The sequence below is a fragment of the Tenrec ecaudatus genome, chromosome 8, assembly GCF_050624435.1.
Source record: "Tenrec ecaudatus isolate mTenEca1 chromosome 8, mTenEca1.hap1, whole genome shotgun sequence".
Lineage (NCBI taxonomy): Eukaryota > Metazoa > Chordata > Mammalia > Afrosoricida > Tenrecidae > Tenrec > Tenrec ecaudatus.
Genome location: NC_134537.1, coordinates 96,861,406 through 96,884,996, shown reverse-complemented (window position 1 = coordinate 96,884,996; position 23,591 = coordinate 96,861,406). Strand labels below are relative to the sequence as shown.

At 43.2% G+C, this 23,591-nt stretch overlaps 1 protein-coding gene and 1 non-coding gene across 3 annotated transcripts in view; both read left to right on the top strand.

Annotated features, from left to right (window-relative positions):
* Nucleotides 1-3,957: 3,957 nt before the first annotated feature.
* On the top strand, nt 3,958-4,092 carry LOC142455788 (U8 small nucleolar RNA). The gene has a single exon (XR_012785918.1). It is a non-coding gene; the product is annotated as a U8 small nucleolar RNA (small nucleolar RNA).
* Nucleotides 4,093-14,459: 10,367 nt separating this feature from the next.
* Nucleotides 14,460-23,591, top strand: part of GPAT4 (glycerol-3-phosphate acyltransferase 4) — a 52,112-nt gene continuing 42,980 nt past the window's right edge. For both annotated transcript variants that reach the window (XM_075556620.1, XM_075556619.1), the window contains exon 1: nt 14,460-14,619. The gene's annotated coding sequence lies outside the window, so the exon portion shown is untranslated. The remainder of the gene's footprint in view (nt 14,620-23,591) is intronic.

Genomic DNA, 23,591 nt, shown 5'->3' with positions numbered 1-23,591 from the left:
TAGAGGGCCCGTGGAAGAGAGGAGGATTCCCAATGGGGTGGACTGACACAATGGCTGCCAATAGAGTAATGATTACGAGGATGGCGTAGGACCTGGTAGTGTTTTGCTCTGTGGTGCATTGGGTCAATAGGAGTTATAACTGTCTCAGTGGAACTTACCAATTACAGGCTTTTAATTTCAACTTCCAATGTTTTCAAATTTTAGGTTTTGAAAGATTTTAACTACACCACCATTCATCTTGAGCCCCCCCTCCCCACTGCCCCAGTCCAGCAGGAACCCCAGCAGCTGCAGGATGCTTCCCCAACCCCCCCAGCAGAGAATGGAATTGGAGTAGGGGTAGGGGCTCGGGGTGCCGATTCTAGGGTCAGGGCAGAGAAGATGCCAGACTGGGATGCGAGGGCAGTGGGGAGTTCACAAAGGAGGAGTGTGGTGGCTAGATGAACCTCTTAGGTTGGAAGGCACTCAAGATACAGCTGGGGAAGAGCTGCCTCCTCAAAGTTGAGCGGACCTAGTGATATAGAGGGAAGAAAGCTTTCCGGGCCTTAATTTGCTGAGGTGGTGCAATTTAAATGAGAGGGCACATCTGCACACATTTATTAATCACTGAACTGTGGAATAGACAAAAAATGAAAATTGGACATCACCAAGAAAGAAATGGAACTCTCATAGGCATTCGTGAGCTGAAATAGACTAGAGATTTTTACAATCACATAGTTCACTATGTCAAAACTGACCAATTGTATCCTCATCAAAAAGAAACATTTCAAGATGTACCTTGAAGTACAACATGGTCAGTGTCAGGATAGTACTTATACATGCGCAAAGAAGATCCGCTAATGACTGCCACTCCAATGGTGAGCAAACAACCAATGAAGCTCAACTCTGTAAAGAATAACATAGTATCAGGATTGGATTAAAACCAGTTACAGCCTGGAATACATAGATGACACAAACATGCTCACTGAAAGTCATGAGGCACTTACTGATGAAGACCAAAGCGACAGCCTTCAGGTGAATTACACCTCAATATACAGACAACAAATATCCTCACTACTAGACCAATGATCAACCTCATGATAAATGGAGAAACTATTAAAGTGCTCAGGGATTTCATTTTACTTAGATCCACACTCAATGCTCATGGAAGCAGCAGTCCAAAATTCAAATAATGTATTCAATTAAGCAAGTCTGCTGAAAAAGACCTCTTTAAAATGTTCCAAAGTAAAGATGGCACTTTGAGGACTAAGGAGCTCCTGACTTAAGCCATGGTATTTTTAATCATATCACAGACATGTGAAAGCTGGACAATGCTCGAGAAAAACCAAAGAAAACTGTATGCACTGGAATTATGGTACTGGTGAAGAATACTGAGTATAACATGGACTGCCAGAAATACACATAAATCTCTCTTGGAGTACCAGAATGATCTTTATACGGGAGGATGTTGAGACTTCCGCTTCAGTACTTAGGATATTATGTTAGACAGGATTCTCTAGAGAAACACAACCAGGACACTTATGGTTATAGAACAGAGGGCTCAGTTCAACTCACTTTCATGGAACAGTTAATATACTGGAATTCCTTCAACTCACGTGGCTGCTGGGTCCAAGGTCAAGGCCGAAGACAGCAGACTCTTCTCTCAGGCCAGGCAGGCAGAGTCTGTCTGCAGGCAGCAGAAAACAGGGAGGATCAGCAATAGTCTGGAGCTCAGGAGCTTAGCGAAGCAGGCCCTGATGGGATCTGGAACTCAAGCGCAGTGACAGGATCCACCAGCCTCAAGCTCAAGCAATGTATGCACCAGCAGCATGACAAAGCAGCTCTCAGAGGAGCTTCAAGCTCTAGCTACAGGATCCACGGGTTAGCTTGGCCCACAGGTAGTGTAGCACCCAGGTTGAGGCAGTGGTAGAGAACTAGCTAAAGCGGCAGCATGCCAGTCCGATCACCAGGGAGCGAGAGAGATGGGATGCTAGCTGGGTTGTCCTCCAATCAAACTGCGACCTGGTTAAACTCTGACCCCATGTTTCTCTTGGCCTAGTTGGCACAATAAAACTATCACTGATGTTATTCATTGGCACTAGTCCCTGGGGAAGGACATCGTCCTTGGCAGAGGGTCTACGAAAGAGGAGAAGACATTCAATAACAAACTGACTCAGTGGCAGCAACGATAGGTTCTAACATAACGATCTTGAAGGTGGCACATGACTGAGCAGGGTTCATTCTGTTGTTTATAGGATTGTCATGAGTTGGAACTGACTTGATGGAGCCTAACTATAGCACCCATCTAGTTTTGACTTCTAATATTTTGAGATCTTAAAGCTTTGGAAGAATTTAACCTCTTTTCAGAAATTGTTCATTACCTGATTATTATAGAGGGCTAATAACCTTTTAAATAGAAATGTTTCCTATCTTTCTCTCCTCTGCTCCCTGCTTTCTTGTGCTACATTTTTTTGTGCCAGCTGCGGGCTATATAAACACCATCATAATGGTTGAACAAACAACATTTACTTTTCCTCTCTGAAAGGCCAGAGGAAAACTCATATTCTGTAAAACAGCCAGGATGCTCTGCCAGCCGGTTAATGGGCAGAGACAGAAACAGCCAAACACACAGGCTCCCAGGTGCACTGCACACACAGCTGCAGCTTCCTCTTCTCCTAAGGGGTGCTGTTGTAATCGCGGCTGTTACCTCCGTCATTATGCTCTTGCTGACTCCTATAAGGCGTGATATCATCTCAGAAATGGGTGAGCCGTCACGAGCGGGGTTCACTCTCTGAAATGAACGGCAGTAAGAATCAACAGAAAAAACTATAGACAGTTATAAAAATGGCTGATTTATTTCTAACAAAATTCAGGTTTCTGAATTTCTCATTGATGGGAATTGGGGGGAATACCACATGTAGCAGGGCTCACCACGCTGAGAGGAAAGATCTAGAAGAGCATGTGGCTCTGAGCCCACAGCTGTGTGGATGTGTGCGGGGCAGTCCATTGGGAGCCTCATCAACCCTGGACCACAGTAGAGCGATCCCCGAGGAGGTACTCGGCGAGGTCATCAGTGCAGAAGCACACCAGCAGGTCTTTTCTTCCCCAGACCTCTGGTGGGTTCGAACTGCTGACCTTTCTTTGGATTGACAGCTAAGTGCTCACCCATTGAGCCACCCAGGCACCTTCCCACAGTTGTCGAGGGTGTCAAGTCTGCCTGTTAAAATTTTTTAAAAGTGCTATTGTGAGTTGAATAGAGGTTTACAGAGATCATCATCAAGTTTACATTCAACAAATCATACCCATTGTGTTTCATCTCATTCATTGTGATCCTCTCAATACACTATCACTTATTCCACTTCCTCCCTGGTTTCCTGTTTCCATTCCTCCTCCTTTCCTAACCCTTCTGAACTCTGTCCTTTTGATCTCAAGCGCTTGATTATCCTAAGGTGTGCACACCCCACTAGTGCTAAAGACCTGTCCCACTTGTCTTCCAGTTTGTCACACTCCGGTGGTTTGTGTATTGCTGAGATCTATACCAGTGGTATTTTCAAAGCACATAGGTTCAACAGAGCTTCAAGACCAAGATCAGACAATGAAGAAGGAGTAGGGTGTCCACTTCAGAGAAATCAGCCAGTGAAAACCTTATTGATAACAGCAGAATGTTGTCAGATACTGAAGATCTTATGAAATGAAGAGCATTGTCAGAGATAGTGACAGAAGATGACCCCTCAGGTTAAAAGGCACTCAAAATATGACTGAAGAAGAGCCGCCTTCTCACAGCAGTCACCCATAATCAGGTGGATGGAGTAAAGCCTTTAGGACTTCCATTTGCTGATGAGGCATGACTCGACATGAGAAGAAACATCTGCAAACATCTATTATTAATTTTTGGAACTTGGAATGTACAAAGTATAAATCTAGGAAATTGGGAAGTCACAAATAAACAAGTGGAATGCATGAAGACAAAAATCCTAGGCATCGTCTGTAAGGTTAATCCCTACCTGTTCCTCCTTTTGCAGAACAGAGATAAAATGATGATCGGAGCTCTCATGATACGTGATTAGCGTCTCCTTGTGAGCAGGACTTGCTACATCCTGTTTGCTCCTGTCTGATTAAAAAAATAAAAAATCCTAGGCATTAGTAGGCTGAAACAGACTGGCAATGGCTGTTTTGAATCAGAAAAGTATGTGGTTTTCTGTACCAGGAATGAGAAATTCAAGAGGAATGGTGTCACATTCATGGTCACAGAGGATATTTTAAGAAAAAAAAAAAAGAGAGAGGACCTGATGCAAAGGGCTTAAGCAAATGCTTTGAAAATGATGAGGGCAAAGAATGTACAGATGTGCTTTACACAATTGATGTATGTATATGTATGGATTGTGATAAGAGTTGTATGAGCCCCTAATAAAATGTAAAAAAAAAGAAAGAACTATCTCAAAGTACAATGCTATCTGTGATAGGATACTATCTAACCACATATAAAGAAACCCAGTCGATACAATATTATTCAAATTTATGCAACAGCCATGAAAGCTAGTAATGCAGAAATGGAAGAATTTTACTAATGTCCTCAGTCTAAAATTAATCAAACATGCAATCAAGATGCACTGATAATTACCGGCCATAAGAAGGTAAAAGTTGGAGGCAAAGAGGAAGGGACAGTAGATGGAAAATATGGCCTTGGTGATGGAAACAAAACTTGAGATCACATGACAGAATTTTGCAAGACCAATGAATTCACGGCAAATATCTCTTTCTCAACAACACAAACAGTGACTACATACCTGGACTTCTCCAGATGAAATACACAGAACTCAAATGGATGATATCTGTGAGAAGAGAGGATGGGTAAACTCAGTATCAGCAGCTAAAACCAGGCCAGGGCCAACTGTGGAACAGACCATCAATTGCTCAAGTGTAAGTTCAGGTTACAGCCAAAGAAAATGAAAACAAGGTCACGAGAGCCAAAATATGACTTTGAGTCTATTTAACCTGGATTTTGAGAACATCTCAATAACAGATTTGGTGCACTGAACACTCATACAGAAGAGCTGTTGAGTTGTGGGGGGACACCAATAGCATCATGCATGAAGAAAGCAAACGATCTTTAAAAAGACAGGAAAGAAATAAAAGATAAAAGTGAAATTTGCTCTTAATTGAGTAGCTAAGGCAAATGGAAGAAGTGATGAAGTCACAGAGCTGAATAGAAAATTTCAAAGGTCCGCTTTTGAGAAAGCAAAGCATTATACTGAAATACGCAAAGGCCTAGAGCTAGAAAACCAAAGTGAAAGAACATGCTCGGCACACCTTGAAAGAGTCTGTGGGTAAACATTGAACAATGCAAGAAGCATCCAATGGAGACGGGAACAAAATACAGAGTCACTGTGCCAAAAAGAGCTCATCTATGTCCAACCATTTCAGGAGGTAGCGTCTGAACCAAAAAAAAAAAATCTATGATATTGAAGGTAGAAGTTCAAGTGCATTGAAGGCATTAGCTAAAAAACAAGGTTCCAGGCATTGATGGAATACCAATTGAAGTGTTCCACTACGTTGGTCTAAAAGCACTGGAAGCATTCACTTGCCTAAGCCAGGAAATTTGGAAGACGGCTACCCGGCCAATTAACTGGAAGTGATCCGTATTTGTAGCCATTCCAAAGAAAGTGCCTGGTTTAAAGATCCAGAAAAGTGTGCACCAGGGTTGTATCCTCTCATTGTTCTTATTTAATCTGTATGCTGATGAAATCATCAGGGAAGCTGGATTATATGAAGAAGGTGGGAGCGGGATTGGAGGAAGGATTCTGAACAACCTGTGATGTGCAGATGACACAACCTGCCTACTGAAAGGGAGGAGGACTTGAAGCACTTGTTGATGAACACCAAGGGTTGCAGCCTTCAGTACGGATGACAACTCAATGTAAAGAAAGCCAAAATCCTCACAATGGGACCAATCGGTAACATCATGACACATGGAGAAAATATTGAAGTTGTCAAGGATTTTGTCTTACTTCGATCCACAATCAGTGCTCAAGAGCAGTCATGAGATCAAAGAAGTAGTCAATCTGCTGCACAAGACCTTTTTTAAATGTTGAAAAGCAAGGATGTTGCTTCGAGGACCAAGGTGTATCTGACCCAAGCTATGGTATTTTCAATTGCCTCATAAGCTTGTTAATGTGGTAAGGAATTCTGAAAAATACCTGATGGGTCTGAGTTATGACACTGACAAATAGTATTGAAAGTACCATCAACTGCCAAAATAACCATCAAATCTGATTTGGAAGGAGTACAACTAGAATGCTCGTTAGAGGAAAGGAGAGCGAGACTTTGGCTCCGGTACCTTTGGGCATGTTGTCAGGAGGGACCAGTCCCTGGAGAAGGACATCGTGCTTGGTAAAGTAGTGGGTCAGCATAAAAACAAGAAGACTCTCAACAAGATGGTTTGAGACAGTGGCTGCAACAATGGGTTTACACGTCAGGGCAATTGTGAGGATGATGTAGGGCTGGACAGTGGGGTGTTTTGTTCTGTTGCACATGGGGTTGCTATGAGGGCCCCTAGCAACAATAACAACAATACAGATCGGTCCACTGTTTGGTTGAAATTGGAGGTCCGGGGGTAAGTTCTGTCCCAGATCTGAGGGGGGAGTAAGGGCCATCATCCTGGGAGTTCTGCTAATCTCTATCTGATCACTAAGCCTGGTCTTTAAAATTTTTGTTCCACCTTTTTTTATAGAAGGACTACTATGTAGGACTTTCTAACGTGATCTCTTTCAGAAAAGTTGGGTGTGGTGGCCAGGCACCCTCTAATTTTTCTGGTCTCAGGATCACGCAGACTGTTGTTAGCATGTCCGTTAGCCCGTTGGACTAATTGTTTCCATGTGTCTTTTATTTTTATTACTCTTCTTTTTACCAGACCTGGACAGAGCAATAGTTGCACCCTGTAGAAACCAAATTCACTGCCATTGAGTCTATTCTGATAGGTTCCTATATGACAGGTAGAGCTGCCCCTGTGGGTTTCTAAGACTGTAAATTTTATGGGAGTGGAAAACCTCATTTTTCTTCAGAGCAGCTGGTGGTTTCAAACTGCTGACCTTGTGGGTAGCAGCCCAATGTGTAACCCACTACGCCACCAGAGCTCTCAGTTGAGCCCTACATTGCTTGATACTATCTCTAAATGAAGTTACACATACAACCACAAGGAGCATAGGATTTATGAAAAAGATGCCACTCATGGTGTATTTTTGGATTTCACATGTGCCATTGTCAGACTACACTGCCTGGAGTGAACTTTGAATTAATATTTAATGTTTTTCCAAAGACTCATCTTATAAGTAGCATAAATGCACTTATTGACTTTTTCTATTAAAAGTGTTTATTCTAGAAATGAACACATGTATCCCATGCCACAATTTAAATAATAATATCTTATTTTGATATAGTGAAAAAGCTCAATCCAAACAAATGTAGTGTGGGGTTGTTTTTTTTGAGCTCTGAAAGGACAAGAATGAAACAAGCTGATCTAATGTATTACACCATTTCACACCTCAGTAATGTTATGATTCATTGAGCTCTGATAATATGATAGCTAGGAATCATTATTATTTGCCCACACAGCCCAAGTATTGCCTGCTGTATTTTATATATTAATTGCTAGTGTACTTCTCCATTTTGTTAATACAGTATCTGTATCAGTTTCATAAATTTCTGGGGATTGTGTAATTTTCACTTATACTGAGCAACTGCCATGTTCTAGATAATCTGTTAACCTACTGGAGATAGAAACGTTTCTGTTAGTAGTCAAGTGGTTTAACTCCTGCTGAAGTGTCCTTACTTCAGCAAACTATGATTTCCACTAGATTAAAAAAAACCTTGCAAAGTAATTGGAAGCTCTCCTTTCCCTCCTGTGGGGATCCCAGGAAGGTAGGCATTTGAAGCGGTGTGATAAAGGCCTCTGGGAGTGCATTTCAGAACAAGAAAATCTGGGCAGAGTGGTCATCTAGATTCATGCAAGAGGATGCTCTGTTCGGTCATGTTTTTGGGGTACATAGCAGGTAGAATCTATGCAAGGAGAACCTTTGTGGGGTACAACAAATTACTAGAGTCCATGGAACCAGGCATTTCTCCTGTCTTCCTTTTTAAACTTTGGGGTCAACAAACAACCTAGTAGTGTTGCGTTCGTTTCCCAAGTAGGCATCCCTATTGCTGAAAGTATGAGCTGCCATGTAAATTCGATCATTCCAGTTCACGTAGCAGTTTAAAGCATTTACTTAAATCAAAATATCGTTGTTAAGTGCTCTTGAGTCATTCTGACCCATAGTGACCCTAAACACCGCCCAGGCCTGAGCCATCCTCACAATTGTGATGCGCTGTTTGGGCCATTCTTGCAGCCAGTATGTCAATCCCGCTCATAACAGGCCTTCCTCTTTTTCGCTGCCCTCCACTTCACCAAGCATGATGTCTTCTCCCAGGGACTGGTCTCTCCTGATAACATGCCCAGAGCATGTAGGATGAAGTCTTGCCGTCTTGCTTCTATGAGCCACTCTGGTTATGTTTCTTCTGAGGCAGATTTGTTGGTCCTTTGGCAGTCCATCTTACTTTCCAAACTCTGCACCATCACCTTAACTCAAGTGTGTTAGAAGGGCAAACTCATGTGGCTTTCCATTACTTCCCAACTCTTAAGAACTGTATATAAGGCCTCTACAATCTTGGTCTGAGAGAAAAAAGATCCCTACTTGAGTAGATTTTTTTTTTCTAAGTTAGAATGATTTTGCACAACCCTGTTGCCCTGGAGGGCCAGTGCCCCAGAGAGAAGCAGCCCTGGCTGTGTGTATGCATAGGCTTGTGCTCTGGTCATCTTACCCTGATGTTATTTGCATGCCCATTCTCATGAGCAGAGGTGGCAAAAGAGAATTGGGCAAACCAGAGAAGTGACCTCTGGTGATCTCCTGAGGCTAGTTGTGATCAAGTGCATGCATGCCAGTGAAGATATTCACTGTCACAAGTGTGTTTGGCTAATATAGGTGTAGGTTATTCCCTGCCAGTCCAGAACCAACTTCAGAATCTCTGCAAGACTTTCGTCTATGTTAGTATGGTGCCACAAAGGTTGCACAATCACCTGCTAACCTGACGGTTGCCAGTTTGAAGCTATCCAGTGACTCCTTGGAGGAAATGGCCTGACGATGTTTCTATAAAGAGCAGGTAGCTTTGTGTCAGGGCTGACTTGGTGGCAGCTAACAACAGTGTCAATGGCATGTCCTTTGCCTTGGACTTCTTAATATGCAATGGAGTTCTTATGAGGGGGTACCTCAAAAAAGCTGGAATTGCGCTGAGTGGAGCTTTTGTAGTACGTTTTTCCCACTAGGTGAGCCAGTAACTCCGAGTCAGTGCATTCCATGGTGTCACCTTTGAAGGTTCTCTCTGGTCACAGTGAATTTTTTCGTAAAAGCAGTTTCGCTCAAACCTCATTTTTTGTAATGGCCAATTTAAGAGAACAGCATGTGGCTGTGAGATTTTGTTTCCTGTTTGGGAAAAAGTGCCGCAGGAACTGTTGTGATGTTGAACACAGCTTAGAAGCACAGCGCTCTGGGAAAAACTCCAGTGTATGGATGGTTTTCTTGTTTCAAAAAAGGTGACAAACCACATTCTGGAGGTCCAACAACTTCCCGAACTTGTAGTGCAAGTAGAGTTCGTCCCACCAGGTCAGACTGTTAATCAAGCTTTCTATTTAGAGGCTCTGAGAAGATAGCATAGCAGTCTGCAACAAGAAAGACCTGATTTGTGGCAGATGGGGGACTGACTGGTTTTGCCACCATGACAATGCACCTGCTCATGTAGCCATCTCAGTGTGCCAGTTTTGGGCAAAAAACAGCATGCCTCTCTTGCCCCACACCCCTTACTCACCTGACTTTGCTCTGTGCAACTTTTTTTTGTTTCTGAAAATGAAGAAGGGCATGAAAAAACAGTGATTTGACATACATGAGGGGAAGAAAAAAGGGAGGTGCTGCTAGCCATCCAAAGAGATGAATTTGAAAAACGTTTCCAAGGATGGAATTGCAGATTTGAAAAATGTATTAAGTGCAATGGAGAGTACTTTGAAGGTGATAAGGTTGTTTTGTAAAAAAAAAAAAAAAAGAAAAGAAATACACAGCAATCCATTGGGGGGGGGGGTATCCCTCATATATCCTGGCACCATTCATGATCAATTTGATTCCTTCTAAAAATAAGTCATTATTTTATGTGCCATACAAAGTCAGTATTAGTCCTAATACCTGGTGTCAGGAGCTCTATTCTGAGAGAGGATAAAGGACATTTACTGAATCGGGCTCTTCTCTGAGTGGTTGGGTGTGAGCATGGCACAGTTGGAGGCCCAGTAAACACTGATGGAGTATTCACTTCTTGACGACTTTGGCCATGTAGATGGGGAGCTGTGATGCTACATGGCACATGTATGGAATTATCTCCTGAAGAAAGGAGTACCCCTGGGTCAAGCCACGACATGACATATACCCAGCAAACACGAGGACAGTGTAGACCTATTTTGGGAAACGAGCTCAAAGTAAGGACGAGATGAGCGTTGTTAAATCTCTCACTGGCGCCTTAGCCACTGGGGCCTCCTCTTCTATGGGACTGCTCTTCATCAAGTCTTCAAAATTATTCCTACAGTTATGTCGTACAAGGGTCCTTTCATTTAGAATATGAAATGATTCAACACAAATTTATAGGTTGTTCAAATTCACAGTGAAAAGAACTTTCGTATTGGATGTAAGCCTGGCCATGAAATGGGCAGTGGGGCTTTTGTATAAATAAACGTGCTTGGTGCCTAAATTTTAAAGCAAACCTTGCTCATTTTATCTACCCCCATTATATCCCCCCCTAGAACCCCTGGTGGTTGTAATGCATTGGGCTGCTAACTGTAAGGTCAGCAGTTCGAAACCACCAGCTAGCTGCTCATGAGAAAGACAGAATTTTCTACTCCTGTCAGCAGTTACAGTCTCGGAAACTCACAGAGGCAGTTCTAACCTGTCCTATACAGTTGCTATGTGTTGGTATTGACTCAATGGCAAGGAGTTGTTTGGTATGGGGTTTTACTGGAGTCCTTCCATCTATAAATGAAATGACAAAGGTTCATCCAGACCATTGACCTTTACAAACAAAACCCTAGTGTCTCAGGGAACTACACTAAATGCTGTTTCTATTGGGCACTTTTTCCAACATAGCCTGCCTGCCTGCACTAAAGAGGGTTTGAGAGTGCAACAGTAAACTTATATGTACACTGTGTGGATATGTTAACCCCCAAACTGAGTCTACTATTTGGCTAGGCAAAGGATTAACCCCCACCATCCTTTCTGAGTCTATAATACATGTGAAACTTTTTCAACTTAAAAATTATTATGCACTGCATGAAGCCTCTGCTCAATCCCCCCTGACCATAGTCAAGGGATTTCACTAACCTCGCTATCAGACGGTGTTGTAAACTCGATTATGGCAGACATGATTAAGTAAAATGCAGTAACTGATCATTGATCTCCCTTTTGACCCACTTTGAATTTGTTCTAGTTTTCCATATTTCCTGCTTTTTTCCTTGATTTTAATTTTACTGCCCTTTATTTTTTCTTTTCAATGTATTTGCTGGTTTATTCGTTCATTTTTGTATGTTTTCCAGTATGTAAAATCCAGGATAGGCAAATCTGTAGAGATAGTAACTGGTATAATGGTTTATTGGGGATTCAGGAGGGGAGGTTGGAGGGAAATGGGGAGCTAATAATGAATACAAGAAGGAAGAAAAGGTTCTAGAACAGATTTTAGTGATGTTTATACAACTCTTTATTAATGAGGTATATGATATATGAATTATAGTTCAATAAAATATTAAACATTTAAAAATTATGCACAAGGTACTATATGTAAATGTTACATAAAAGTTTAAATAAAAATGAAAAATGAGAGCAGAGCAGATGGATGGATTACTTCTAAGTGTTGGCCAGTTCTAGGTCACAGAAGGGGATCAAATAGAGGAGACCAGAGAGCACTTGAGATGCAATGACTAATTTAAGCATTGTGGATGTCCAGCTTTTCCTCTTATGAAATCTGACTCAGTTGAAGATAAGCCAGTCCACGCATTATTATTCATCTTTGTATCGCTGGACTCCAGCAAAAAGATAGGCATATAGTAAGGGCTCAAGGAAGGCTTATTAAATGAAGGGATAAATAGTTGTGGTAATATGAGCAGGTTTCCAAAAGTTCATGGGAAAATGCCATATATCTTTATTTCATTTTCCCACAAACTTTTGGAAGCAGAAGTCCCCTCCCATTTATCATGGGAATGAGTGGTCCAGTGTTTTGTCCAGAGTCATCATTCTTACAGACAGATCTCAAGGCCTAAGAATGTGGCCTTTACTCCACATATTGATTAACAGGTTATTTAGCATGACAATCTGACATGGGGATGTTGATAGGGAGGGTGACACCAAAATGGGTATCAGCAGAAATTGTTTTTTCAGTAAGATAACCCAGAAGCTAGTCATAACAATGAAAAACATTTTTCATAAGACCAGTTTACATGTGCCAACACAAGGCTAGACCTCTATGCTAATGTACTTTTTGATGCTAATGTGCTGTGAGAGCTTTCATTACCACCCGCTAACAATGGTGGTTCAAATCACATGGCCTTATCTGCATGAGCTACACACATGTGCTAATGTTTTCACTGCTGATTATGTTCTAAGAGTTGCTGTTCGGATCCACTTTTCTGGTGCTTTAGCTATGGTATGGTGGTAATTAGTATTTGAGAATCCATATCACTAACTTTTTTGATAGTAAAGTAGTAACTAAAGGAAAAAAGGGAGACAAACCTAAAAAGACTCCCACTAAGTTATGAATAATGTTGTACCTGATAATGCTGTAATTCAACATGGAAAGATTTTACTACATTTTCGTATTCATTTAATCTAAGAAATATTATATTTAAACAGCTTATGACTATGTTTATATTATGTTCTGGGCTTAGCACTGATATAGTCTGGTATGGAAAGAGGTCTCTGAGGTTAGGAGGGGGGTGAGGTATGAAAAGCAGGAGTTATCACACTGGGTGACACTAGTGACCCCAAGCCTAGGGATGCCACTGAATTTGACAGTAATGTGCCTCGCAGACGGGGAATTGGGCTGGGGAGGGCGCTGTTTAACCAAATCACACTAGTTGCCCTTGTAGATTTGACTCATGACAACCCCATCTGCTGCTGAGTAGAACAGAGTTGTGTGGCTAGGGGTGTGTGTGCATTTGTTTATTTAAAGAACAAGAGCTAAAATTTTGAGATGATAAGCTGAGGTTAGATGTTTGAAGTCTGAGGAGGTGATAAGAAATGCACGTGAAAATCTTCAGCAAAAGTTAACCTTCAGCAGAGAGAGTGGGTCCAAGTTCAGGTAGACATTGGCAAATGGTACCTATGGGGGAACACAGAGAGGTATACCAATCCCTTGAGCTCTTTGGCTTTACTGAAAAGCAAAGGAGACTTACGGATGATAACTAACATCGCTTGGGCCAGCCAGGTCTGTGCTAATTTACCTGTAGTACCTCTTCAGTTTGAGAAGCCCTGGTGGCAACGTGGTTACACGTTGGACTGGTCATCTCAAGGTCTTCAGTTTGAAACTACTAACTGCCCTGCGGAAGAAACACAGGACTTTCTACTTCCAGAAACTTCCCGGGGCAGTTCCCACGGGATGACGATGAATTGAATCAACTCCATGGTAGTGAATTTGGTGTTTGCGTTGGTCCCTCTGTAGCTCAGAGTCTAGGTTGCTGTTGAGGAAGTTTTGGACCACTAGGCACAAGATTAGTGGCTCAAACCCATCAATTGCTCCTAGGAGAAAGATGGGGCGATCCTCCTCTGGTAAAGATCTACAGCCCCAGAAACTCTATTATGGGGTCATGGAATGAACTCAGTGGCAGGGGGTTGGCTTTTTGGTAGTGGTAGTTCTCCCCCCGCCCCCCGTCCCCACCCCCACCTCACCTCCATCGTCACAGAAATCCCGTGAGGCAGTTCCACCCACCGCTGGATGACAAGATAATTTAGTGACTCAAACCTCACCTCCTTGATTTCTCCCTCTCAAAAACATACATGTACACGTATGTACCTTAAAGACAGTATGCAGGCCTTAATCCATCTAAAAAAAGATGGAGACCCCTCTTTTGGTGAGGGATCACCCCACCCCCCCACCCCCCGCACGAGATGAGGCAGGGCCCGAGGCCGACGGGACAGTCTTTCCAGCGTGTGCCTCGCCCCAGGTATAAGCTGCCCCTCGCCCGCTAGGGGGCGAGTGGGCGCACGCCGTGCGCGCCCACCCTCCGGGGACTGCCGACGCGGCGTCCTCCCCCCGCCCCGCCCCGCCCCACCCCGCCCCGCCAGGCTCGGCCGGGCTCGGCTGGGCTCGGCTCGACTCGGCTAGGCTAGGCGCGCGCCCTGCGCAAGGGTGCTGGGCGAGAGATTTGACGGCGGGCGGGGTGGGGATGGGACGCGAGGGGCACGTCAAAGCCGCGTAGACAAAGGGCGGGCGCGCGCACGTCCTTACGCACGCCTCGGCCGGCCGCCGCGGACTGGGGCGGGAGGACCGGGCAACGGAGGGATTAGGAGCCCCGCAACCTCTCGGTCGGTGAGTACCGCTGGCGTCAGGGGGACTGAGACACACCCAGGGCTCGGGGTCCGGCGCTCAACCAGGGGCCTGCGTTCGGGGACACCGTCGCTGCGCCCGCCGCCCCAGCGTCAGGAGGCACCATTGCCGTTTCCTGGGGTTTCCCGGCCCGACGTGGAACGGCCCGCCCCCTCCCCCCCGCGGTGGAACCGCCTGCCCCGTCCCCGCCGGGGGGGTGGGGGCGGCCGCGGCACCTGCGCTCCCTTCCCGCAGCCCCCGAGCCCGGCCCGCGGCGCGCTTGCTTCCCCCCGGCCGGCCCGGAGGCGCGGGCTCCCCGCCATTTCCTCCTCCGTCCCGGTCCCCGGGCCCCCTCCCGAATGCAAGGTGGCCTGCAGCCCTCTACGTTCCAAGTCGTGGAATTTCAATCCAGCTCCTTTCAGCCTGTAATTTCTTTATTTTTCTGGCGCTTCGTTTTTCCCCTCCCTGGTTCTCCACGTGAACATCGCCTTCCGAGCTTTGTAGCCCTTGAATCCCTGGCCTTCCTGTGTTTACTTCACGGCTCCCACCAAAGCATCCTATTGCTTCGGGGCTTTAGTAGTTTGGCGCCTCACTTTCCATTTCACAGAGGGCGTGAAGTTTTGCAGTTTGAAACTTAGGAAGAATACGCTCCGTGAAGCACTACAGCTTTATTGGAAATAAGTTGCCGACTTCCCTGGATATCCGTGCCTCTCACTGCTGATGGCCTCTGTGATGATGGATCTTCTCATTGATAACTTTCTGAAATCAGCTAGAGAGTTTTCATTCTGGTTCATTTTCCTTCATTTTAGCCGAGCTTTGAGTGTCTCTGCTTAGTTTCCTGTCGTGTAGATTCTCTTCCACCCAAGGGACATGGTGTGAGAAGCGATTATCCTTATGCCAAACACTGTAGAAAAGAGTCTTGTAATAATGTCAGGCAAGGATTATTAGCTTTCTGCCGGTGATGAATTAAAAAAAAAAGAGACTTGGTATAAATAAACCCAAACCAAACTTTCTGCTATCAAGTTGGTGCCGCCTCATAGTGACCCTATAACTTAAACTTAGTTTAGAGCATTTTGAATACACCAAAGTAGAATAGTGAGCCAACAAGTGCTCTTGCATCCAGCCTCATCATCACTTCTAGCTGGTCTTGACCCATCTACATCCCTATCCCTCTCCGCCCCCACCCCCCATGTTTCTCAGGGAGAAATACTTGATGCTTTAGTTGAAAGTGAGCTTTCATTACTCAAAAGCAGCTTTAGATTGGAATTAAAATTCTTACTAATGTATAAAAATCATAATGTATTTTTTTCCTGGGACACAGTTTACTGTTACAGGTTTTTCAAGCCAGAAGCACATAATAGATTTTGGCGAAGGACCGGAAAAAATGTATCAAAGTTAATCAAACTGCTGGAAGGCAGGTTAAAACAAAAAGTATTTCACATCTGGATAAGAATGTCCCGATCACCTCATCCAGCTTTCCTTTTTGATGGGCCTTCAAGGTACAGGGAGGTTCAGTGACTTGTCCAGACGCCGCAGGTAAAAAGAGGCAGGACTCAAGTCACAAGTGACAGCTCTCACACTTCTTAATCTAACTTCCTCTGCCCCTTACTCTCTGCTGCCTTTAGGTTGGTTCCTTTAAGAAAGAGTTATGTGTGAAGGGCTATGACTGAAAACTCTGAAATTAAAATCATGAGCATTTGGATGGGTACACATGAGCTTTCCACCAAGTTGTGGATTACTCAAACCAGGGGATAGGCCTTAAATTTATTTCTGAGGATAGATTTAGGACAAATGAGAAGTCGATGTGGGGTACTTCTGACATTAGTATATAACACTGAGACTCAGTATAATTTTAATTAAAAAATATTTTAGGGAGCTCGTCCAGATATCATATCAATCCATAATTCAGTTATATCAGCATAATTATACGATTGCTACCACAATAGTTCCAAACATATTCTTTCATCTTGAACTCCTTGATAGCAGCTCCCTATTATTTCTGCCTTCCCCACTCTACTCCCCAGAACCCCTTATTGTTATTATATATTATTTTTATTTTCATTAATTGTTTTTGCTGTATCTTAACCCATCCAATACATCCATTCACTTACAATTCTGTTCTTTGCTCCCCTCGAGTGGGGTTGTACAATCATTCTTGCTATCAGTTCTCCCTCAATACCCCCCCCCCCCCGGTCCCCCTTATTCTCAGGAAATCATTACTGCTGATACTGTTTCTGAAGCATTTATCTATCTTGGCTTCTATGCTTCGAACAATCTTAATTCTACAAATGAACCTACACAGGGCTAACAAGATTAATGAGGGAAAACAAAAACCATAATAGTAAGGGGAAGAAATATTAAGAACCTGAGCAGCATTTCTCAACCTGTGGGTCTTGACCCCTTTGGGGGTCAAGTGACCCTTTCACAGGGATCCCCTGATTCATAACAGTAGCAAAACTACAGTTATGAAGTAGCAACTAAAATAACTTTATGGTTGGGGGTCACCACAACATGAGGGCCTGAAAGGGTCACGACATTAGGAAGGTTGAGAACCACTGAACTAGAGGAATGGGTTTCATCAGTGCTCTACTACACCCTGGACTTATCATCCCTTTTGTGTGGCCCTTCTGTGAGGGACTGTCCAATTGTAAGAATGTGACTTTAACATGCTTGATAACCTTCACGTTTACTTAATAAAGCTAGTAAAGGGAGCTAGGATGAGTGGGAGTGGACACTGGAGTTAGCAGAGAACAGTAGCACCCAGCCTTAAGACATTCTCCTTGTCATTAGCAGATGACAATCCTAGTCTGGATGGATTATGGGATAGGCTCTTTTAAAAATCCTGATGTGCATGCTTTAGGGTTCTGTCCTGCTGTAATCTCCAGAAAGTAGTTTAGTATCTGCACTTGTGTCTGTTTTGTCCTTTAAAATGAGGATAATTCTAAGTATTGTGAATTTTGTATTTGTATGTAAATTGCAATGATTTATGATGATGATGTGACATGCTTGCTTATAAGTTTGCTTGCAGGATGTGAATTTGTGATGTCATCATACACATCCAGTTTTTGAAACACACCCATTTCCGTCCAGTTTATTCTGACTCATAGTGACCCTCCAGGACAGAGTAGAACTACTTCTTGGGGGTCCCAAGACTTTCCATTTTTAAAGGAGCAGAAACCTATTTCTTCTTTGGAGCACCTGTTGGGTTTGAGCTGCTGACCTTGTGTCCAATACTTACCTGACAGTGCCAAAAGGAGCCTGGTGGTGCAGGGGTTAAATACTTGACTGCTAGCCAAAAGGCCAGTGGTTCAAACCCACCAGGTTCTCTTCTAGAAACAATACGGCAGTTTGATTCTGTAGAGACTTACAGCCTTTGAAATTCTACGGGGCAGGCCGTTCTCCTTGGTCTTCTATGATTGCTATGACTCAGAATAGACTTGATGGTAGTGGGTTTGTTGTGTTTAAGATATAGGACATGTGGGAGTAAGGGGTGTGTGTGTGTGTGTGTGTGTCTGGTTTATTACGATTTTAGTCAACTTGTGGACTGGTTGCTGCAAAAGGTTACCTTTTTAAGAAATCTCTTGCTTTCTGGAGCTAGAAGCTAGGGATTGTTTGGTCCTAGTGAAACTTTAACTGGACTGCAGAGTTGTCTCTTCAAATAGAAAGGAATCCCATCATGGAATGTCACATTGTTTTGTATCATGATGCTCATGGGGACGCCTTGGCCAAATGCCATTCATTCCATGTATCACTAAGCTATACAGTAATGTTTACGGCAGTATGACTAATGCTGGTTACGGGGATGGAATTTTAAAGTTAGAAGGAATATTTTGAGTGCTTGGAGTTTTTCCTAACTCCTTTAACTGGCCTCTTTCTCTTTTAAAATATATAAAATACATGCAACCGCCCAGTTACCAAGGCTTGCCTCCTTTCTTAGAACACTTTTATTTGTCCTTGTATGATAGTCGTTTTTATGTTTGGGCTGCACCTCCTGTTAGATTACAAGCTCAAGGTCGGTACTTGAGCTAGTACAATGCTCCTGTATTGCATATAATAAGGCTTGATACAGTTTTTGTGGATTTTTAAAAGTAAAACATTTTTCACTGGTGAGGAAACTTAAATGTAGGCTAGCCGAATGACTTATCCAAGGTCGCAAAGACCACATGCTAACAGAGCTGTGTCTGGGACCGAGGAAGACTCCTCTCTTAGTTCTCGGTCCTTTCAATTTTACTATTGTCTTCATTCTTCAGAGCAATAGGGAGGGTAAAAGTATACATTTATATACACACACATATACATGCCTGTGTGTATTTTTTCCTTAACTTTTCTGTAAAAGATTTTGATTCATGCTGTCTTGTATAATGCAGGCCACATAAGTAATTTTACACTTTATGGTGTTAGTTGGCAGTGCAACCAGTTTATGTGCACCTGATGCAGATTATTGCTACTCTATACTACATAGGGTCACAATGAATCAGAGTTGATAACTAGTCATAACAGTTGCCATTTTTAAAAAGGTAAAAAGAAATAGGTGAATAGACCTTTAATAATATAATTTCATCCAATTTATCCAGACTGTCACTTCAATATGCAATCAAGATAAGAAATTATGGATGAGATCTTTTACATTCATTTGTTATACTAAGTCATTGAAAAAAATTAGTGTGCATTTTGCATTTACCCACCAATTCACTGCTGTCAAGTCAGTTCTGACTTACAGCAACCCACTAGAGCAGAGTAGAAATTCTCCCTAGCTTTTCCAAAGCTGTGAATCTTTATGTAAGCCGACTTCATGTCACATCTCCCAAAGAGCAGGTGGTGAGTTCAAACTGTCCACCTTTGGTTAGCAACCAAGCACTTTCACCTTGCTGTACCACTAGGGCTCCTTTAACGTCGTTAGCACGTCTCAGTACAGATTAGCTCTCTTCTGGTGCCCAAGAGTCACATGTGGTTAGTGGCTATTGCTACTACAATAGTTTTTGCTTGTATTGAATGTTTATGTATGCTTTAGTAATAAATAGATAACCATTTTCTCACACACAATGTAGCACTATGATCAAGAAGAAAATATTTAGGGGATTGACTCATGGTAGAAAGATAGACTTCTATCAATACAGAATAAATATTAGCAGTATTCTTGAGCCAAAATAGACCCAATAAAATAAAGGAAGCAAGCTAGCTGTAATAAACTGTTATCTGGAGAAAAAGATGTGGTGCATTCTCAGATGATAAGACTGTTTTTGTAAATTGGCCCATGTCAGTCCCATCCCCACAGCTCGCCTTCAAACCCCAGGCCACAACTCAAGCTGTGTTACAGGACTGTCCTCTGAAACAAGCAAGGGGACAGGGGAGCTGCGTTATCCTGACAAACAGCTGCTGAATGGAAATGAACACATTTTAATAAGTAGGTTGAATATGGTCTAACTGTAAAACTTAGGGAGCAGAGTAAGTGTTAAGGAGATGGCAGGAATGGAAAAAACAATCTTGCCATTTTCTCCTCCTCCTCCCGTGGACAGCACTGTTTAAAAGAACTGAAGGGGTAGGCACCCTGGCAAGTGGACCGATCCCAGGGCATTTTTCTGGGGAACATTTCTGAGGGTGAAGGGGAGTATTTCCTTTCAAGTTTTAGTTGAGATGATTGTGAGTTTATTCAGAGTTGAACAAAGAAGTCTGAGGCTTCATAGGAGTTCACCTTGTATAAGGATAGCTTGTGTCTTGACAAACTGCTTTCTCATTTGAAATATGACTGCTTAATCATTGGGCTGAAACTTAATAAATGGCAAGTAACAAAACAAATGAACAACCCAAGTAAACAATGGGCAAAAAATGTAAATAGACACTCACCAAATAACGTAATACGGATGGCAAATAAATACAGGAGAAGGTGCTCAATATGATTAGTCATCACAGGACTGCAAATGAAAATTATGAAAAGCCAATACATGACATAGGAATGCTTAAATACCAAACACTGATGCGGATGAAGAGTAAATGAAATCCTCATATGCTACAGGAATGTAAAATGGGAAAGCTAATTTAGAAAACAGTTTGGCATTTCTTAATTTGCCTTAGACTCAATCTATCTATGGGTATGTACCCAACAGAAATGAGAGTATAAGCCCATAAAAGACTTGTAGATTATTGTCCATAGCATATATTTACTTATAAATCCAATAACTGGAAACAACTCAAATGTCCATTTGTCAAACCAAACTCATTGCCATTGAGTCAATTCAGACATCTATACAGTGGAATACTACTCAGCAATAATAGGGAATGGACTGTTATACATGCAATAGCAAGAATTAATTTAAAAATAATTATGTTGGGTGAAATAAAAAAGTATTTGTTTTTGAAATTGAACTGACATAGCAGTGCTTAGTTAATGAACTGTCTTGGATTTTACAGCCCCAATAAAGTGGCTTTCCATAAACCAATGGCTCCTGAATATAGAAATACTTTTTTTTGGAGCCAACTCTTTTTTTTAATTGTTGTATTAGGGGCTCATACAACTCTTATCACAATCCATACATACATCAATTGTGTAAAGCACATCTGTACATTTATTGCCCTCATCCTCAAAACTTTTGCTCTCCACCTAAGCCCCTGGCATCAGCTCCTCATTTTCCCTTCCCTCCCCGCTTCTCCTTCCCTCATGACCCCTTGGTAATTTATTAATTATTATTTTGCCCTATCTTGCCCTGTCCAATGTCTCCCTTCACCCACTTTTCTGTTGTCTGTCCCCCAGGGAGGAGGTCACATGTCAATCCTTGAAATCGGCTCCCCCTTTCCAACCCACCCTCTTTCTACCCTCCTAGTATCGCCACTCACAACACTGGTCCTGAAGGGATCATCCGCCCTGGATTCCCTGAGTTTCTAGCTCCTGTCTGCACCAGTGTACATCCTCTGGTCTAGCCAGATTTGTAAGGTAGAATTGGAATCATGATAGTGCGGGGGCGGGGGGGGGCGGGGGGGACAGGGAGGAACCATTTAGAAACTAGAGGAAAGTTGTATGTGTTTCATCGTTGCTACATCGTATTATGACTGGCTCGTCTCCTCCCCAAGACCCTTCTGTAAGGGGATGTCCAGTGGTCTACAAATGGGCTTTGGGTCTCCACTCTGCACTCCTCCCCTCATTCACTATGATAAGATTTTTTGTTATTTTTTGTTGGTGTGCTTCCTCCATGTGGGATTTGTTGTTTCTGAGCTAGATGGCCGCTTGTTTACCTTCCAAGCCTTTAAGACCCCAGGTGCTAAATCTCTTGATAGCCAGGCACCATCAGCTTTTTCCGCCACATTTGCTTATGCATCCATTTGTCTTCAGCGATCATATCAAAGAGGTGAGCACACAATGATATGTTCTTTTGTTCTTTTATTCCTGATAACTGATCCCTTCGGCACCTCGTGATCATACAGGTTGGTGTCCTTTTCCATGTGGGCTTCGTTGCTTCTGAGCTAGATGACCGCTTGTTTACCTTCACGCCTTTAACACCCCAGACGCTATATCTTTTGATATCCGGGCACCATCAGCTTTCTTTACCACATTTGCTTGTTCACCCGCTTTGTCTTCAGCGGTTGTGTCTGGAAGGTGAGTATCATAGATTGTCAATTTAATAGAACAAAGTATTCTTGCATTGAGGGAGTACTTGAGCAGAGGCCCAATGTCCTTCTGCTACCTTAATACTAAACCTATAAATAATATGCACATAGATCTAGATCCCATCCTCATATATAAATATATTTGCATATGTACATGCCTTTATTTAGACCTCTATAAATGCCCTTTGCCTCCTAGCTCTTTCCTCTATTTCCTTTGACTTTCCTCTTATCCCACTATCATGCTCAGTCTTCATTTGGGTTTCAGTAATTCCTCTTGAACACATTACCCTTGATCACGCCCTACCAGGCCTCCCAGACCCTCTTCAGCACCGATTTGGATCACTTGTTGTTCCCTTGTCCCTGGGTTTGTTAACACCACTACCTTTCCACCCACCTGCTCCTCTCTCATGTCCCCCTGAACTGTTGGTCCTGTTGTTTTCTCCTCCAGATTGTTCATCCAGCCTATCCTATTTAGACAGACCTGCGGAGATAATAACATGCACAAAAACAAGACAGAGCAAAACCAAGCAACAATATACAACAAGCCAATGACAAAAAGCAAAGCAAAACACAACAAGAAAGAAAAGATTGTAGTTAGTTCAAGGATCGTCTATTGGCCTTTAGGAGTGTTTTCCAGAACAGTCTTTTGGGGCACAACGCCCTGGCCCTAAAGTCCACCTTCAGCATTCCCCGAGGACCTTGCTGCTCTATTCCCTTGCTGTTCTGTTGCACCCCCTTAGTCTTTTGCCTTGGTGTGGCGGGATCAGATTGGGCACATTTTCCACACTATGTCTCTTGTGTTGTCCCCTGTAGGGCTGTGGGTCAGTGAGGGAGGTCATGTCTCATAGTGAGGCCGGCCTTGTGGTACTCTCTGTGGACTGGCTGCTCTAATTGGGAACATCGTCCTGAAGGCCTGGTGGGCCAGGATGTGCTCCACTCTCTCCTCCTCCCCCTTCATCTGCTTCCATGTGCTCTGATCAAATATGTCCCTCTCCCGGACCTGCAGATTCAATGCCATCCTTTAAAATAAATTCTTAGGGGGAAGAGGCAGGTGTCCACGTAGTAGTTGGGATTGGGGCTGGCTCCTCAGACCTCTCCATTTGTTCCCTACTCCATGCCGGCATGTTGCATTCACATCTTGGAGCACTGGGTTGAAATCTGGTCCCTCTTTCCCTGTAGAGACACAAACAATACCCTATCCTTGGGTGGGTTAGTGACCTGTGCCCCCGCTACCCATTTCTTTTATTATTTTCTTTTCCTTTCCCCACCTCCTTTTTAGTGGAGCCAACTTCTTGAGACAAGTTGCTTTGGGGTAGTTTGGTATGGTGGTGTATATTACCCATTTCCACCTCCAGTTAAACCTTTATAGGGCTAGG